Here is a 14,874-nt window from a genome sequence, read left to right on the forward strand (position 1 = left end):
GTGTAAATAAGGTACATTTATAATAATTTTGTTTATAGTGTAAATGAAATATGTGTATATATAAATATAAAAATATAATTTTTATAAATAATAAAAAATATTAATAATTTAAATTAGACCGAATTCTTAAAATGAAACCTTTCAAATAATAGAAAAAGTAGATGATTTTAAATAAAATGAAAAATAGACGATTTCAAAATAACAAAAAAGATTGATAATTTTAACTAACTAATTAATAGGCGACTGAGCGTATCACGTAATTTGAAACTGCCTCTTTAAAATCAACACATTATTTCTTCTTTGTTATTTTGAAACTGTCCATCTTTCCTATTATTTGAAATCGTCTTTTTTTTATGATTTGAAACGTTCTATTTTTAAGAGTATGGTCTAATTTAAATTATTAATATTTTTTATTATTTTCAAAAATTATATTTTTATAGTTACAAATATACATATCTCGTTTATACTATAAATAATATAATTATAAATGTATCTTGTATACACTATAAACGAGATAGGTGTATTTTTTTAAATTTCATATATCTCGTTTAGAGGATAAACGAGATATATTCATATATTTATAATTATCTCGTTTACGGTATAAACGAAATAAAATTGAGAGGCGTATTTTTATAATAATTTTTATAATTATTTATTTCAACAAATAAAATATATATTTAATTTATTTAAATAAAAAATTCTATTTTTATTAACTTCACCGCTTTTTTATCTCTTATTTTCCTTTCAATGTATTTATTATTTTTCTTTTTTTTCCTCTATAACTTAGTTTTTTCTATTTTTAATGTAATTTACAAAAACATATTTTTAAAATGATTCTCATTATAATCAACCATTTCACATCTCAACTTTCAATTTATGAGTCAATCTTTTTTTGATTATGGATAGATATTATTGTTTTGATCACCAAAAACTCTCCATTTAATTATCGTTTTTGGAAAAAGTTAAAACACAGCATCACATGTATGTATAGTTATTTTCTACTTCTGTTGTCGTATTGTGGTTGCTCTGCTGCTATTATTTGTGATATTGAAGGAGAAATGACATTACAATAGCATGCCGAAACAGTTTTCCACCCGGCACAACGGACAGAAAAAGATTCTCGCAAATTTTCATATTGTGGAATTGGCAGGGCATTAATACAGGGCTTGCATTTTCAAAATTTGGAAGCACGAAAATGAAGCACCTTTACAGAGAGCTAGTAATTGCACGGCTCGGGTAGTAATTGCACGGCATCCACCAGCATAAAGTCTTGCTCAATAATTAAAGTGGTGCTGATGAATAGGACTTAATTATAAGGGGAAATTTGTAACGTACATAGATTAGGTACAACCATCAGACACGCAGAAAATTTAAGAAAAAATCACATCAATGTTTTCTAGGTTCATTTTTTTAGATATAGAATAAGGATTGATGTAATTCTTTAATATTGGAAACTATTATGTTTTGCAAAAATATGGAGGTTATAGAATTTGTAAAGATCAGAATTGTCAAATCAGACTTTTTTTAATTTATAAAAATAATATGCGTATTATATTATTTTAATATTAAATTATAATACACAGTTTGTATATTGTATTATTTTAATATTAAATTATAATATACCGATTATGTATTATAAATATACATACTGTATATTGTCAGTGTAATACGTATTTTGGGTATTGTATTTGTACAGAATAGTTTTTCCAGAACACTGTAAAATTTATTTTTTATAACATTAACGTAAAATTTTATTCATTCTTCAATATTAAAATAAAAAATTGTGTTTTCTTAAGGATAATTTAGGTAGTTAAATAAAATAGAAGTCAATATTACTCAAATACAACAAATAAAAAATATTTACATATGAGAGTTCATTTTTTCACATATAAAAAAATATTAGTGTTACACGATAAAATAAATGTTTATTAAGTATTTATACTGCTATGGTATTAGTGTAAATCATAAGTTGTGTTTTGTTTTTTTTATTTTTTTTCATTTTCAATAAACACAAAACATAGGTTGCATTTTGATGAAAAAAATAAAAAATATAAAACTTATACGTTATGTAAGATTCTAGATTTTAGAAATTAAATAATAAGTTATTTTACGATTTATTATATTTATTTAAGAATATATTTTTAGAGATTTTTATATATAAATCGGACAAATTGTTATTCATAATTTAAAGTTTTAGTAATTGAAAAATAATAAGTATTTTATATGCCTTAATTTTAATATTTAGATTTTTAACTTTATTTTATAAATAAAAAAATTATTGGATTATCTCTAATTCTTGAATTAGAGTATTCATTTAAAAATAATTTATAAGTTGATGAATAAATATTTTTTTATAGATAATTATTATTGGACTAAATTTCATTTTTAATTGTCACATTACCCTTAATTTTATTTAAAAAATGGTTATGCTATGTGTACACCAAAATCAGCCAATAAAATCAGCCATCAATATAGAATACATACTGAAATACTAATACATTGAAAATAAATTAAACTACACATGTATCTATACATAAATACATTAGTGGCTGAGTTTAGTGGCTGCTTTTGGTGTACAAATAGCATTTTCCTTTTAAAACAATACCATTTTTTCCCTTTCCTTATCAAAACCCTAAACCTAACTATACACAAACACACTCCACCCTTCTTCCCTTATCACAGCGACCACCCCTTCCCAAAAAATACACCCCCACAGAAGTGGAGAGGAGAGGGTGCCGAAGGGAGGAGTTGCCGCAGCCGTCGCCACCATGTCGCCATTGTTGTCGCGGAGCTGCCGAACTATCATGGAGCCTCTGCGTCTCGCCCAGCTGTCGCTGTCGACATCAACCTAAAGAAGAGAGAAAGAGAGCTCGCGAGGGAGAGGAAAATGTCGCCATCATCGTGGTCGCCGAGGGGGAGAACAACGTGTGAGGAAGAAAGGGCTGCGGTCAACCTCGTTGCCATTCGTGCTTGGCTGTCGCCACTGCCGTGTCCTCCAACGGCGCTACTAAACCCAAGCTGTGGGAGCTCGTCCTCACCGTTCTACCACCGTTGAAGCCAGGAGCCATCGCGTCGCTGTTGGGGGATCAGAACCGCGAAAGAGAGGAACCCCGTAGAGCTGCTGGAGGCTACGCCGCAATGCTGCTAGCCGCCAGAAAGCCGCACTGACGTTGTCATTCCTCTGTCGCCACCGCTGCCGGAGTTTCTGGTCACTGGGTATAGCACTGCTGTCACTGGAACCACCGCCAAAGTTGCTACTACTCAGTTTAGTCATTCTTCCTTTATTACGGTAAGCATTTTTATTCCAGAACCTTTGAAAATAAATATTCTATTATGTTTGGTTAGAGATTCGAAGGTTTTGGTAATATAAGGTCGAGTCTCGGTTATTGCCAGTCGCGATTGAAGTTGTCACTGTTGCGGTCTAAGAGAAAAAAGAGTTTTGTGTTTCGTAGTTAAGTCACGATCGAGGTAGAGGTATTTTCTGATATTCGTTTTTACTTTTAAGAATTGTTACAAGTTGATATTAATATGGAAAAAAATATTTTTATAATTACGTGAGTCTTATGGATTAAACTGAACTATTTTGGATGGATATGAGTATTTATCTGATTGATTTATTGAATTATTGAGAAGATTGGTTATTCTGATCTGTTGATTTAGTTTCTTGAGTTGGTCATTGTTGGACTAGTTTCTTGAAATTAGTTTCTGAATTATAATAGAATGATTATCAAGTGTTTGAATGTGTTTTGATAATTGCAGCTGAATTATTATGATAGTGGTTTATTGAAATGGATTGATATTGGAAATTATTCGAATGGTTGAAAGATGTCTGGTTTGGATTGGTCAGAACCCTTGAAGGGTGGTAAAGTCCAAGTTTTAGGAGATGTGCTACTGAATTTTTTATAAGTTTACACAAAAGTGAATAATAAGAATTAATTTATTTTGTTTTGATTTTTATTAATGAATTATATTTTGAGTTTAATTTGTTATAAAAAGAATTATGTTTTGAGTTCGTTTTATTACGAAAAGAATTATGTTTTGGGTTTGATTAAAGAGCCACATTTTGAGAAGTTTTAATAAATTCAAAGTATTTGAATTTGATTGGTAAATAGAGATGTTTTTCAGTCTTTGGAAAGTTAGTAAACTTACGAATGAGTTTCATTTGATTACTTTTAATGAAAGACTTATATTTTGAAAAGTATTTAGTGAATTTAAAATAAATGAATTTTTTTTAGTCTTTTAAAAGAGATTTAAACTGGAAATGGTTTTGAAGTTGGTTTGGAGAATTTTGATTTACTAAATATGAGTTGCATGAAAGAGAACGTGTTTAGAATGACACTGTTTTGAAGGTTTCAAAAAATGTTATAAAAATTGGTTTTGGTTTTAAAGGAAAATGATTTGAGGAAAAGTGATTCTTGACGTACTGTGAACTGAAAAGTGGTTTGAGGAAAAGTCTTATTTGACTTTCCTTTGATGTTGGGGATGACAAAATAGGCTTAACTCTTGATAGTTATTGTATGATAATTAATGACTAGAATAGAAAGTCTTGATTCTCAATCCTTGTCATGAATGCCTCTTTATTAATTGTTAATTTTAGTTATTTAATTTACTTTATTGTCATTTAAAGTCTTGCCTTTTTATTTCTTGTTTTATCAACCCATCCCCGTGAAACTCATAATCAATAGTTGAGCATTCGATTGTAATTCCTAGGGAGAACGACCTGGGAGTAATACTCTCGGTTATTTTTATTGGGTTTGCATTCGTGACAAGCAAATTAAACTTTAATGGAGGATTAATTATCGGTTCAGAACTATACTTGCAACGAAGTAATTTCTCTTATTGAGAAGAAAATTCTAAGCTGACGGTTTCCTTCTATCAGGAGCTTGTGAAGTTTTTGCTGAATTCTTAGCTATGATGTTTTTTTGGATATATTAGTTATAGTTTTTTCCTCGCCTTTGTTATTATTATTATATTTTTGTAAGAGGGACAGGAGTCATGATTGTGATTTTTGTGATGTTATAAGTTATTGTATAAAGGATTTTGGTTATCATGTATATATATAAATATGAAGTGATGTGTTTGGTTGTGTATGTATGTACATATGTTTTCAAAAAAAAGAATTTCCAGTTTTAAAAAGAAACGTTTACAGGGATTCGAGTTAGAAGGCTCCTATTTTATTATTAAGTATATACGTAAGTTGTCGTAATACCCTCACTATCAGAGTGGTGCAGCTGGAAGCGTGACATAGTAAGGGTGTTATAGGTTATGTTTTCCATTTTACCTTTCTGTTATTTTAAACAACGCAAAATTCAGGTTGCGTTTTGTATTTTCGAAAAATTTTTAAAATAAAACCTGGAAAAAGCAGGTGCATTTTGATAAAGTGTAGGTTGCATTTCGTTTAAATAAAATATTTTAACCCGAGAGCCTTGCCTATAAATACTATTGCCATTCCATAACTCAATCGTGATTATGGTTTTTTTTTCTCATAGTTAGTAGTGTCAAAAAAGTTTGGTGATGTGTAAGGTCCCACATCGATTGGGGAGGGGAACGAAGCATGCCTTATAAGGGTATGGATACCTCTCCCTAGCATGACGCGTTTTGATGAGTGAATGTGGGGGGCTTCGGCTATCATCCCTATCGTCAAACACAAAACCGTGAGGACTTGTGTGCCAAAGTGGACAATATCGTGCTAGTGGGTGGTCTGGAATATTCCATATGGTATCAGAGCTGGAACCCAGATCGATGTGCTAGCGAGGGCGCTGGGCTCCCTTAGGGGGGTGGAATGTAAGGTCCCACATCAGTTGGGAAGAGGAACGAAGCATGCCTTATAAGGGTGTGGATACCTCTCCCTAGTATGACGCATTTTGACGAGTGAGTGTGGGGGGCTTCAGCTATCATCTCTATCGTCAAAGGCGAAACCGTGAGGCCTTGTGTGCCAAAGCAGACAATATCATGCTAGCGGGTGGTCTGGGATGTTACATGATGTGAGGCTGAGGCTATGGAAGGTATTACAAATTTGTGAGTGTATTATAACGGTGAGATCATATCAAACACAAGCGAGCGAGTGACATTTATTTGTGAATGTCCATTTTTTTTGTTATTTCATGCACTATCAGTTTTGTAGAGTTACGAAATGGTCTTTGTGAGAACATACAAAGTCACATTTTAAAGAGGGTGAGAAATATTTTATATAGGAATCCTGTACAAGTATTTGGTGGGCTAATACAGTTTCAAATAATATTGTACATTCACTTTGAACAAAATTTGTAGCTGGACGCCGTTGGCGAGGAGGCGAATATGGATGAATTCAGGGATATAGATTGGGAAGAAGATAACAATGACAGTGTAGATAAATTTGAAGCCAACTACGAAGTCGATGACAAAAAACGATGACCAAGACAAAGCAGGCAATCCGGCGGTGCAAAATGAAGTAGCTGCAACTATCAACCAGCACTCCTTCGATGTTCTGTCCTTTAGGCAAACTCTAGATCTCGCAGCCATGCATTCTCTGGAGTTTTCTGAGTATGCAAATATCGGTATGTTATGTTTATTTATTAAAGTCAACATTGCTGTTTCTTCATTTATCCTTGACAACTAACAGAGGTTTGCATTTGATAGGTGAAGGCAATGGTATGGCAGAAAATGGTGAGTTTAGTATCGGAATGAAATTTGGTTCTAGGGAGTCGGTGATCTCTACAATCAGAAGCTACACTATTGCTAGAGGAGTTGATTATATTGTGTATGAGTTGGAGCCACAAATATTCTACACAAAATGCAAGGGGTATGGTACATGATGCGATTGGCTTATCCGAGCTAGCTTGATTCAAAAGAAAGGTTGTTGGGAGATCAGGAGATACAATGGCAAACACATGTTCACCATGGGGATGATTTCACAAGATCATACCAAGCTGGACTCAGACACGATTGCAGATGCTATCAGGCCGTTGATTGAAGTAAACCCATCGGTCACGATGAGATCTATTATTGAAGAAGTTCAATTCAAATTCAATTACATTGTAAGTTACCGCAAGACTTGGTTGGCATAGCAAAAGGCTGTTGCAAAAGCCTATGTCTTGGTATCATAATGAGTGTGTTAAAGTTTGGTCGTTAAGGCATCTTGTCAATGTTGAATCATGGAAAGCATTTGACAATCGATATGAAGATTTTGCAAAGGATCCTTGTATTGTGAGACTTGGCTTAGTAAGCAACAGATTTAATCTATTTCAAACTTTAAGCAGTACACACAGTACATGGTATGTTGTTCTGATGGTGTATAATCTACCACCTTGAATGATCATGAAGCCTGGTTATTTTATGTTCTCTTTACTCATTTTGGGACCATAATCACCGAAAAATGACATTGATGTCTTTCTTCAACTGCTGATTGAAAAAAAAAGAATTGTGGGATTCAGGTGTAGAAACATATGATTCTTCAAAAAAAAACCAAAACATTCAACATGAGAGCGTGTCCTTTATGGGCAATTAATAACTTCCCTACAGTTGTTAGAGGGACCAACTATATTTGATATATTTCAAGAGGTAGACGATTCTTTTGGGAAGAAGCAAAGGAGATCAAAGAATCGCTTATCAAATTAGAAAAAATGGTCAATATTTTTCGATTTACTATATTAGAAGTACAACATGTTCAGACACAACCTTGATATCATGCACATAGAGAAGAACATAGTTGATAGCATAATTAGAACTCTTTTGGATATTTCCAGGAAGACAAAAGATCATGCAGCTACTTGTTTTAATCTTAAAGACAGGATAATGGGAAAAATCTTTAGCCAAAGATACGAAGGATACAAAAAAAAAAAAACTAAGTTAGCAAAGGCATTCTTAATGACTCCAGCAAAGAAAACAATCTTTTGTAGTGTGTTGAAAGAGCCAAAATTACCAAACGATGGCGCTTCTAATATCTCTTGTTTATGCAACAAACAGAAAAGAAGATTTCTAGTTACAAGACACATGATTCTCATTTCATGTCACATTATTTGTTACAAGTATCAATCAAGAGCATACTGATGCATGAACATCTTAAACACTTTTCATTGGCATTTCTTATAGAAAATTTATGACTTTTGCTTGGTAATTATATGATTTTCAAGGCTATTTTATTTGTACTTTGATTTTCTTGGTTTCATAATTCTTGTAGGGAGATGTTAGAAAAAGAGAAGCAAAAGCACAAGGAGGTACCAAGAATTGAAGACAAGTGCAGAGAGAATTCTTGGATACTGTCAACTGACCTCCTCACACTCCAATGAGCATAAATTGAGTTATAGAGATCCAAATGATGTGGTTTTAGTGGCATTAGAAAATTAACTTCTAGAGCTTTCCAATGATATATAATAGTTCATACTTTCTCTCTAGCATCATGGCGCTAAACGCCATAATATTGGTGTTTAGCGCCAAACTGCATCCAGCATCACCATCTTCTCGAGACTCCTGGCACTAAACTCCAGGAAACCAGCACTAAACTCTAGACGGGCAGCAAGGAGTGTAGAATTGCATCAAAAGTGGCACCAAATGCCACCAAAGTGGCACTAGACGCCAACAACGGCCCAAAGCCCAAAAATCACGCTGATATAAAGGAAAAAAGGGCTCTCCGACTTTCGTCTTTCATTCTTCATTAGTTTTAGGTTTTACATTAGATTAGGATTTGAATTTTCTGCACTATGAGGATTTCAATTTTCTACACTCTGGGCAACTAAACCTCCATTTTTAAGGGTAGGAGCTCTGTTTACTTTGATGGATTAATAATTATTTATTCTTCTACTCTTGATTAATGCATTGATTTATGTTTAAGAATTGGTTTCGTTCTTTTTCCTACGGATTAGTGTGTATTGGAAAATAACTCTAATCTATATTGAATTCTTTCGAATCTTGAAAAAGTTACATCACTAGAATTAAAGCTTGAAACCCTTTCTCACAACTCCTTAATTGTCTGGATTTAAGGTAATACGTAACATATAATTGCATCATTTTTGGTTTCTTAGGGTTTGTGTGACTTATAAATTAGAATTTAAACTTAATCCTCTAATACAATTGATTGATCAAGGAATTGACGGTTAGCTGGATTAGAGGAGATTGCATTACCAAGGAATAGGAATTCAATCACTTAGAGTTTACCATAAACTCAATCTTTGCATGACCAATGTAGTTGACATTGAATATTAATCCGAATATTTAAACATCTCCAAAACCTTAACTCTATTTTCATACCATTTTCTCAACCATTCACTATTTGCTTTTCTTAATTCATTGTCCTTTAAGGTATTTTATATTCAAAATTCTCATTTCAACTTGTCTAACTAGAACAATTAATCAACCATTGCTTGCTTAGTCCATTAATCCTCGTGAGATCGACACTCACTAACCTGAGTTTATTACTTGGTACGACTGGTGTACTTGTCGGTAAGTTATGGTTAGAAATTCCACACTACATACTTTCTGATCCTGTTGCCATCGCTCTAGTTCAATTATGTTCATTTTTTCGCTGGATATGTTAGAAGGAAATCAACATAGATGAGGTGGCTAACTTAGAAGCATAGATTTCCAGGATATTATGCCAATTAGAGAGAATTTTTTCTCGAAGGTTATTTGACATAATATGCACTTGGTTATTCATTTGGCAACTGAATTGAGATTAGGTGGTGCAGTTTAATGTACCATATTGAATGGCATGTGCACACTAAAATCGTATGTTCATAATAAAAGTAGTATAGAATGGTCCATTGCTAAAGGATATTTGGCCAATGAGTGTATAAATTCTTGCTCAAGATATTTGCATGAGGATGTTTAGACAAGATTCAATAGAATCCCTCAAAATAATGACGGGTGTGTTTCAGATGAGGTGCGAACTCCCAGTTTGTTTTCAAGCAAAGGATGCCCTTTGGGTGAAAAAATGGGATATGTGTTTATTTTAGATGAAAAATCAGAAATACAAGGCCATGTATACATCCTAAACAATTGTGATAAGATTGAAGTCTACATGAGGTATTTTGTTTGATTCATTTTTATTTGTTAGTTTGCAATCATAAAATTGTACCTTACTAACAAATAAGAATATTTGATCTCTTCAAAAAGCATGAAGGTGCAGTTAATGACAACAATCAACAAAGAACGAAGTGGGAGAAAGCCAAAGAACATTGCAACAGTTCTCAAAATGGTTTAAAATTTGTGCCATGAAAAAAGATGTGCCTGGTTAGGCAAAAGGTTTGGCTAAGAGTCCAAATAAAACTGCGAAAAGATTTTCAGGTTATGTCATCAATTAGTATAGGTTCCATATAAGGCACCATGATGCAAAACGCAAAACGCAAAATAGTAGTGTCACATTAGAGACATTGACACCTAGTTTTGCTAGTGTAAAAAATAAGAACCCAATTGAAGCAAAAGTATCCTACTATAGTAAAATAGTTAATATGTTTAAGTTAGATTATCATGGCCAATTTTAGGTAGTCTTATTTAAGTGCGAGTAGTTTACAATAGCAAAAGATAACTTTGGTCTCTCATATATGTATTTCAGTTAAAAACACGACCAAGAAAAACCATTTGTGCTAGCATATTAGGTAAACCAATGCTTTTATGTGCAAGACTCATGTGAGTGACAAACACTATATTATGAAAATAATTCCAAGAGATTTATTTAGGATAAGTGATGAGCTTAGTATGATTCACCCATAATATATGTAAAGGAGCCATGTGAACCTCAAATGATTCCAAGTCTTCCAAATGATAATGGCGAAGTTAATCTAATGAGGAATGATCTACAAGCAAACATTATAGATACGGCTCCAAACATGCTTGCCAAACAATGTTGTGAGAAAGATGAGAAAAGCAAATATGAGTATATGGAGGATGTTAATTCTGAAAAATCTTGACATGTGTTCATATAGTATTTTTTTGGTAGAATTCTAAATGACTCACCTTTTATTATTTTGCTTATTTTATTTAATTACTTGCTTATGCTGATTATGTTCATTTAATTATTAAAATAATATTTTTTTATTTATTTCTTTTGTGTATGCAAAATGAAAAAAAAGGGAGATCACTAAAAAAAAGATAATTACTCTAGAAAAAAAATAATTTCTTTAAGATTACACAAGTGAAGTCAAGTGCTAAATTGCTATAATAATATAAGATTAAAAGAAAAAAGATCATGGTTGAAAATAAGAAGGCTAGCTTGTAAGCTTAAGCCCTAAAAGATCCAATAAGAAAATAATCCATCACAATAATAGAAAATGTATTTGAAGAGCAAACTAGAACTCCGAAAAAGAAAAAGAAGATCCAACTAGTATTACTTTTTCAAGAATTCGATAATAGGAATAATTCAAATGCTATAGCTAAAAAGACTACTCAAAGTGGTAATAGGAAAATGTTTCATGCTGAAAAGAACTCTAAAATTGAGACTCAAAGGACTGGAGAAGCTGATACAATGGATCAAAATTATATAAGTTCTGATGATGATGGAGAAGATAAAAGTGAGTTGAGCACAAAATCAAATAAATGAATGAGTCTTGACATATATTTTAAGGTACATGGGATAAATTTGGAAGATAAAGAAGATAAGGAGGATGAGGAATATAAGCATGATGATGCTGCAAATATTAAGGATAGTGGAGGACAAGCTAGTAATGAATGTACTTTTTTTGTTTATGTTATTGTCTAATTATAGCTTATATTATTTTTCAATTGGTTTGACTTAAAATTCTATTATTTTGATTGGACTTAAGCACCATAAAAAAGAAAACTCGTGGCAAGACCACATGTAAAAAGCTTCATACCGTTGATTTTAATGATCGATGGGAGGTAGAGTTTTTACAAGGGCAGCCTATAGGTCCAACCAAGGAGGTCGTATTTGACCTAGGCCTACTTTTGAGCACAACAGTTAGAAACCCTCATTTTGTGACTTTGCTATATACTAATTAGTATGATGTGCCTAATAAACTCAAAGAGGACATGTGAAAGTATGCCAACGTATGTAAATATGGTATTATGGATATTTTTTATTTATTTCTTTGTTTGTGCTAACCTTTGACACTCTAATGTATTGTGTTTCATAGAAAAAGTTTATTCTTCTAATAAGCTCAAAACCGTGGGAAATACAAGGATTTTGTCGACCATGAAAAAAAATACAAGGGCTAAATTAAAAAGGAACATTTTTTGAAGTACAACACAAAGAAAGAAATGATAAAGATCCAACCATTAGAGATTCCTGAGATTCAATTTCACAAACTAATTTGGTATTGGAGTCTTCCAACTATCAAAGTAATGTTATCTGTCTTCTATTTCTTCCTACGTACCATCAAGCCATACTATTATTATTATTATTATTATTATTATTATTATTATTATTTAGTTAGTTAGTTAGTTTAGTCATTGGTTCTTTATGTGATTAGACTTGGTGTTTCAAAAAAAGTTGATGTGATTTTAGAAGAGAAAGAAACATGTTTGCTGAAAATTATAAGATCTCTTCTTCATGTTTATATTCAGGCTATGTCTACTAAGAATATTGAAAATAGGTCAAAGCAAACATGTCCTTACTGAATAGGATCCACAAACTTTGGAATAGTGCACAAGCAATTGGTAATATAACTTATTTTTTTGTGATTTCTCCTTTGTATCCATGGTGTAGTTGTCTAGTTAATATGCTTCATGTAAGCTTTTCTTTTCATACTCTAGTGTGACTCTAAAGAGAACAATGAAGAACCATCAAGGACTAAAATGTTCACAATAACTCGCACAAGTGAAAAACAAAAAGAAATTGATCCTAAACACAAACAACAGTTGTGAGTTGTTTGTGTTGTATTTGAATTTGAACAATATAGATTCTAAATAGATTTGTATTTATGTTAAGTTATTATGACTTTGTATTTCTATTAGTTATCACTTTTGATAGATTAAATTTTAAAACTGTATACAGGCAGGAGAAAATCATGAGGATGTATTTGTAGCAGTGCTAGGAAAGGACCAACCAGGTCGAGTTCATTGTTATGGAGATTTGATTACAAAAAATTCTCTTAAAAAAGATGAGGAGATTTTCCAAGCCATAGTTGAATACATTCACAATGTCTTATCATTAGAGATGAAGATGGTTTCCGTATGTGGTCTATTAAAGGTGATGCTACACCAAATCAATGCTAGAATGAGTGATGAAGAGGTAGCAGCCTTAGTGCAAGCTGGCCAAAATTTTTCTTTGGATGCTTCAAGTAATAGATCAAGAAATGCTCTTCATTCTTTCAAATCAACTCACATTCCAGCCAACAATGATGTAAGTAACTATCTTTTTCATATTATTGTCATAGAGAGATACTGGTGAAAAAAAAGGAAAAAAAGATGGTCATTCCCTTATTGCTCTGGATTATAAAATTCTATTTCTATTGGTTGAATTTTCTGTTTGTAATTCATGCAATTGTTGCTGGCTGAATATGCATTGTTGATTGTTGAATTTTCTAGTTGTGTAATGTTGATTGTTCTTTATTTTTCTTGCAAATAATAAAGTTGACTAAACCTATCCATTAAGGCATTAAAAATTTAAGAGAGTGGAGAAAAGTGTGCAACTATTTTTGTTACTTGATTTTATTATAAATCAGTTAGTTGTTAGTCCGTGATGTCTATGCATTATGTGGTGGAATTCGTATTAGTAGTTAGTGTATAAATAAGGCTTCAGCTTGTAGTTTTAGTTAGCTAGTTAGTTTTACAAAGTATATGCTTCTCTTAGTTAAGCTCAAAGTTTCATCTTAGCTCTTCTTTGTAATAATTCTATTTTGGTAATCACACAATAACAGTTTTTTTGTAATTCAAGCAATCACTGTTTTTCACTCCCCTTTACTATAGCTTTGATGATTTGACTGTTGTGTATTTTTCAAATAATAAAGTTTTTTAGGTTTCATTAAAAATAGTGATAAAATATAAGATGCACAATGGAGCTCACAATGGAGCATGGTAGTGGTGAAAATAATGGAGCTCACAGTGGCTAAAACACTAATCATGAAGTTTGATATTTAATGAAGTATGTAAAGAAAGTAGACATGTGATAGTTGTTAGAATTGTAATCATGGGTAGTTGTTATCATGACTTTAATTTTTGGTATTTTGTTAGAATGTTGTCATGTAAAGAAAGTCTGATTTTTTTGTGACACATTTTATGTAGGTTAGATTGGTTGATTTAAAATTATATGTGTAATTTTTTTGTCATTGTTTGAATTATTCTTTCAAAATATGATTTAAAATTATATATGAATTTTACAAGTTTTTATCACGAAGATTAAAAAAAGTGTAACCATAGATTTTTTTTAGCTAACTTGTAGCCACGATTAAAATGATTGGCCATATTATACTGTAGTCATCAATAATCACGCTTAAAAAAGTTGGCCATAACTGAAAACATTGGCACAGTTCAAAAGCGTAGCCATACCTTCATCTATTGACACGCTTATGAATCGTTACCACAACCACATGTGGTAAGAAAGTGTGGCAGTATATCCACCAGACAGCACGCTTAGAAAACATGGCTATATGTTTATATATACAACCACGCTTTTAAAGAGAGGCAATAGGTAACATCATGGCAACAAAGTGAGCGTGCCATAGCTAAATAAAAGCGTTTCGATAGAGTAACAGGCACAATCGCGTATGTGACCCTGCAAAAGCGTGGTCATAGCTAAAAAGGCGTTGCCAAAAATTGTGGCTACGCTTTTTCCCCCCTTTTGACACGCTTTAAAAGTGTGGCAAAATACAAATTTTCTTGTAGTGACTACAGGGTGGGTCTTTTGAAAATGCACATAAATCACTATAAGTTATTATGGTTTATGTGAAGAACGAAACAAAGCACAAACCGCTATACCGCTACATCCTATAGCAGTTTATGAAC

The sequence above is a fragment of the Arachis hypogaea genome, chromosome 7 (assembly GCF_003086295.3).
Source record: "Arachis hypogaea cultivar Tifrunner chromosome 7, arahy.Tifrunner.gnm2.J5K5, whole genome shotgun sequence".
Lineage (NCBI taxonomy): Eukaryota > Viridiplantae > Streptophyta > Magnoliopsida > Fabales > Fabaceae > Arachis > Arachis hypogaea.